This window comes from Silurus meridionalis, chromosome 26 (genome assembly GCF_014805685.1).
Source record: "Silurus meridionalis isolate SWU-2019-XX chromosome 26, ASM1480568v1, whole genome shotgun sequence".
NCBI classification, from domain to species: domain Eukaryota; kingdom Metazoa; phylum Chordata; class Actinopteri; order Siluriformes; family Siluridae; genus Silurus; species Silurus meridionalis.
Genome location: NC_060909.1, coordinates 13299670 through 13305761, shown reverse-complemented (window position 1 = coordinate 13305761; position 6092 = coordinate 13299670).

Here is a 6092-nt window from a genome sequence, read left to right as displayed (position 1 = left end):
ATTCTGAACTGTTCAGGACTTCTGATGAAGTTTAACATCAGAGTCACCTCTCAGGTGCTGTGAGAATGATCTTGCATCTTTATATTTGCATCACATTTTCAGTGAAGCTTTTTACATGTTCCTTGCCTTTCTTCATGTAAGGAACATTAAGTTTCTGTTTCAATGAGTTGTGTGTTTAGACTGTGATCATGTGACTCTTCAAAGCGTCAGCATGCACATGACCCACATTATTTTCAGAAAATCATCACCTTCCGATTAACCTCGACAGAAGAACCTCCTACACCTGCCAGATGGAGTCTTTACAGGCACAACACTTCATTTATTATTTATTTGATTATTTATTTATTGTAAATGCAGTGTAGGATTGCTAATCAGCAGGAGGAATAAGAGGAAATGCTTTATACAACTTGAGCTAGACAGCTGTATTCATGCAAATAATTAATCGACATCAGCTTTACTTGTGTGCTTGTTAATTTAAACGTTGTGATGAAGCAGCCTTACAGTAAACACCCTGTAGTTGATAATTTTCCTAGAACAGCATGTCAACCAAATGCTTTATTCCACTTATACTTACAAACAAGCAGAATTTCTTTATTTATGAAAAGAAAATCACATATTTAGTGATGTTGAACATCTGTCAGGTCATTTAGGAAATGGCAGATACAAATGCAGATTTTATTTGTAGAAATAAACAAGTAACAAACAACCAACAAAAAAGAATGAAGCAAGAAGCACAAACATACTGTAAATACTGGATATTCAACAAAACGGTGGGCAAGACAGTGGAACATGAAAAGATTCCAAGGCAAAAACAAATGCTTAACAATGAGAGATACAAAAACAGAACCTACTGTAGGTGTGGGTGCTAATTAGTGGCAAAACAGAACAGGTGTGAGTGCTCTGTGAAGTGTGACAGGCATTGTGACATGCAGGGGGCCGATCGCTAATGTAATCATTGTGCAGATTTCAGCATAATCATGACATCCTCCTTGCTAGATGTTACTTCCTGTACTCACTTACATTATAGCAGCTATACACATACGTTTAGTTACCAGCCTCTCTTTTTTCTCTCGCTTGAAGATTAAAATAAATCTAGCACCAGGAAACTGCAAACAAAAGCTTTTCTATGCAAAAATGTCAGAAAACTAAAAGTTACAACTTTTAGTTACAACCTCAGACTTACACAGTGCTGACACTGCAATCTCCTTTCATTAATGTTACATTAATATCTTCTGACTTTTTTTTTTTTTTAAGTATATTGTATGTGATTATGTGAAGCTGCTATGCACATCTCTGAACAGTCACTATTGAAAGATAACATATACAGTATATATATATATATATATATATATATATATATATATATATATATATATATATATATATATAATTACTATATCAGCACTTTTTACAGTTACAATTACAGCCTTTTAGGGTAGAACACAACAAGCTCTGCACACCTGGATTCGGGGAATTTCAGTCATTCTTAATGGCAGTTCTTCTCAAGCTGGGTCCGTTTGAATGGAGACTGTCTGTTGACAGACACTTTCAGATCTCTCCAGAGATGTTCAATACAGTTCATGTCAGGGCTTTTGCTGGGCCAGTCTAGGACATTCACAGAGTTGTGCCTAAGACACTCCAGTGTAATTCTGGTGTGCTTGTTGTTGTTGTCATTTCCTCGACTTCATGGCTTGGTTTTTGCGCTGATATTGATTGTCAGCTGTGAGTCCTTCTATAGAAAGGTGTGTGCTTTTGCTAATTATGTCTAATCAACACATTTTTTCACAGGTGGACTCTAATCAAAGTGTTGAAACATCTCAGCAAAGTGTTGTTGCAAAGGGTCTGAGTACTTATGTACATGTGATATTTCCATTTTTTTAATAATAATACAAAAAAACAGACAATACAGATTTCCAAAAAACTGAGTTGCTTTCTTGCTAACACAAAACAAAAAAATGTAAAAGAAAACAATCCATTCTCTTTATAAGAGAGACTAAAGATGTTTTCCTTCAGTGTAAGTTAAACTGCAGTCACCACTTATTGTGTCCTGAAGAACAAATGGAATAAAAATCTCACGTATAAATGGCAGTTAGATTGAGACATCTGTTGAGAATAAAGTGTGAGGAGGAGGAGGAGGAGGAGGAAAGAGGAGAAAATGAAATCGGATTTATAAATATTTAAGTAGAAGCACTTTGTTCAATTTCAGCTAAAATAAAACCACACTTTCATTTCTAACATGTATTTCATAAACGTGTGGCTCAGAAGGGGAAAAACCTTTTCTCTGTATGTTTTTCAAAAAAACACCGGCCATACGTCAATGTTTGTTATTGGAAATTGAATACATAGTAACAAAAATAAAATTGTATATTTTATTTGTAAATTTTCACTCTGTGCTCTTATTTGACCACACACTGTAGGCTATCTATCAATACAAGAAGCTTAGATTAGCATCTAAGCATTTCACTTAGTTTTAATATCCTGGAGAAAACAAAGATTCAGATAAAATGAGGCATGCTTTAATTTAATTTCTTTATAACTTTGTCCCATTTAAAAAAAGTTCCATTTGGTTATATTTAATTCAATTGTAATTTTATTAGTATAGAGCTTTTAACAATGACATTGTCACAAAACTAAGTTAGCCTGTTTTCTTGGCTAAAGCCAGGTTCGACTAACATCGATTCCAGTACTTTTTTGGCTTCCACTTTAAATTGTGTAAGACTTTTAAACATCTTTTCAATCTGAGATGCTAGTGTGCTCTAAAATAAACCTTGAATACAATATCAGGTACACATCATACACTGGGAAAACAAATTAAATGTTTTGAGAGGATGATATAAATTCCTCAGAACTTTCTGAAGTTTACTAACTTCTATCTGCATGAATTAAAGCTTTCAGGAACCCAAGCTGCATCAACAATGCTTTGGTAAAGCTTTTGCTCACACAGCCAGGGTGTGGCTTTCCTAGGAGTGGAGCACGCTATGTTGGTTCTAGATTGCACTTGCATGTCTTTGCAAATGCTGGTGCTTTGAGGAGGGTGCCCCGCTCCTCGCAGTTCTGGCCTCGCTTTTACTGAGGCAGAGCAGTGCACTAGTTCCTGCGATTGCAGAGGGTTTCGAGACAGGCTTGTCCCTTTCTCCTGGCTCACCTGCCTGTTTCGGAAGCTAGTTATGGAGGTTGTGACCCATGCTGTACTCAAGTTAGATCTGAATTAGCTGGCTAATGAACAGAAAGCTGCTCCACCCAGTATGCTTGATGAGCGCGCTTTCTGCAACCTATGTCAAAACCTCCACATCGGGGTCTGCCGTTCTTTCCCAAGGTTTCCAGATCCTGGGATAAGCTGTATTTGGCCTGCCTCTTCAGTTCCAAATCCATGTTAGACTAACGTAGTGGGACTGAAAGAGTTTGGTTACGGGTCGGTGCCCCGGGTTGAAGAGATGCTAGCCCGGGTGTTGCATCGTCCCTTAAGGCCCCGACACTGACATGACGGTGTTACAGGCATATCAGGCTGACCTGCTGTGACAGGTAGACATGAGGGGCAGGTTTAAAAACAAAGCATAACACAGGATCCCTAGCAGGGGGAGGCCTAAGATGCCTAAGTCCTGTGAGATGACAGATCTGAGGACTGTCATTTTTAATAGGAGTGCTCCAAGAAGTCATGAAACGGGACATTCTGGGGATTCTGCCGTGGTGCACCTTATCACACGGTGCCTGCCCCAAGGGACCTGGTCTGTTAACCCTGCCACAATCCATGCTTCAGGGCATGGCCAGCTCCAGCGAGCACCCTCCTTGGTTTTCGCCCGGTATCGTAGCGAACCTGGAGAACTTGCTGCCTCCTTGGAGGCTCCTAGAGCTGCAGGACTCAAGAGTTGCACTGTTCCCTCTGGTTCTCCCTTACACCTCCAGCCCCCCATAGAGCTGGATGCCATGGCACAGGCATGGCCAAAGTTGCACTTGTACGCCATTCCCCCCAAAGTGCTGCCTCTGGGAGTTCTGGAGAGAGTTTCAGGCAGGGGGCACAATAGTTCAGGCAGGGGGCACAATAGTTCACCCCTGCTCAGATCTGTGGAGACTCTGAGCTGTAACCCCTGAGGCGGATGGTTGGACGGTTTACACACATGATTTAGAGAATGGACAGCCTTCCCAAAGCGTTCTTGACACAGTGTTTAGTTCACTCAGGAAAACAGGGAAATGTTGTCAGTTGACAGTTTTTCTTCTAGTTGCTTTCTTTGTCTGCTCAAATTATGGAAGCTTTGGATATTTGCATACTTTCATGTTGTTGTTTTCCTGCACTACCACACCTGACTCAGATCATCAACTAATTATCAACTCCTTCATGAGCTGAGTCAGGCGTGTTAAAGTGGAGAAATGTGTGGAGAGAAAAGCGTCAGGAAGGCCACTGGGAAATGTTACGATACAAGAGAGTCATCAGTGTAAAAATGTATTTCAATTTTTTCTTTTATTTATGCAACATATATATTTTCTTTTATTTATGCAACATATATATATATATATATATATATGTATATATGTATGTGTGTATAAATACACACATACATATGAGCAGGTTCACTTACAGGTCTCACCTGAAGCCTAACCTGACGGTACCTACAATGTTCTAATAAAACTGTGGAAGTTATTCTAACTTGTGATTTTTAACATTCAAGCCAATAGAAATCTGTTTAACTGAACAGTGGTGCACGTTCCTGTATTAGAACATTACATGCGTATATGTGCATACACACACACACACACACACACACACACACACACAGAGACACAATGAAAGCCTGCAGCTACAGATGACTCACTGCTTTGTTTCTCATTCAAAGTGTTCACTTTACTCAGCTATATTTTTAGCTCTCATTCATTCTGCTGAAATAAAGAGTGTAAAAGCTCTCCTTGTGTTTCACTGTGAGCTCACGCACACACACACACACACTTACAGTCCACTTCAAATTCGGTGCATAATGCAATATTTTACACCTGCTTAAGGGAAATTAAGGACAGAGTGGTGGACAAGGGGGTGGGGACAATCACTGTAATTTACAACATCCTATTGGTCAGAAAGTGTTGATTACTTTTCTATAATAGCAGTGCAGAGAGTAGTGCTGACAGTACTGCAGACAGGGCAGATTTATATTAATGCACTCGTTCTAATATTTTATACTTTTCTATAGTAACAGCTCATTCACAGTGACATGTATTGCATAGACTCAACATAAATGGATTAAAAATTACTTTATATAAGGAGATGTTTATATTTATTTTTTGGCATCTTCAGGGCAAAGAAGTTCATGCTTTTTGTTTTATTAGTAACACATCAAACTGTGTAAAATTTTGTCTTATTAACTTCAGTAGGAAGAGTAAAGCGATAATTGAGAGTGAACGACTATATAGTACAGTGGAACCCCGTTGTACGAGCATAATTCGTTCTTGGAAATTGCTCGTGTGTCCATTTGTCATATGTTCAAACTGATTTTCCCCATAGGAATGAATGTAAAAGTGATTTAATCCGTTCCGAGACCTCATTCGATCGCTTATTTCTGCACTTAAAAGTATTTGTAGCCTAATTTAACAAACAAATACACCGCAAACGATCGTAATATAAAGATAATTTAACACTTACCCATGTGGTAGTGGTTGATTGCGAGTGTGAGACGCACAAACGCATATAACCTCCTTGGTTTTCACAGCACCATCACTGATTTTCTTGGAAGACATTTTTCAAGATTTCTAGTGAAATAAAAATATAAAACTAAAAAAAGTTACTTTCGGAGAGCATATGAATACGGGAATAAGGAACACCACAACAGGTCAGGTGCAAAGGCTTCACATCCACTTTTATTTGTTTTTTTTGTGTCGGTCTGCTTAGTGCCCCACGCAGCACGTCTCGCGCACACGCACGCGCACACACGCACACACATGCTCTCCTCCTTAAATGCACCCTCCGATCACTTGAAAAGAGAGAACAATCATTAGGTCACATTAACTTCAAGTGAGGCAATCCCCTGCCTATCTGCTCCCGGACCCGCCCTCTATTCACAAACCCCCGCCCGGCCACGCCCCCGTTGCCACAGTTACGTTTTTGCTGC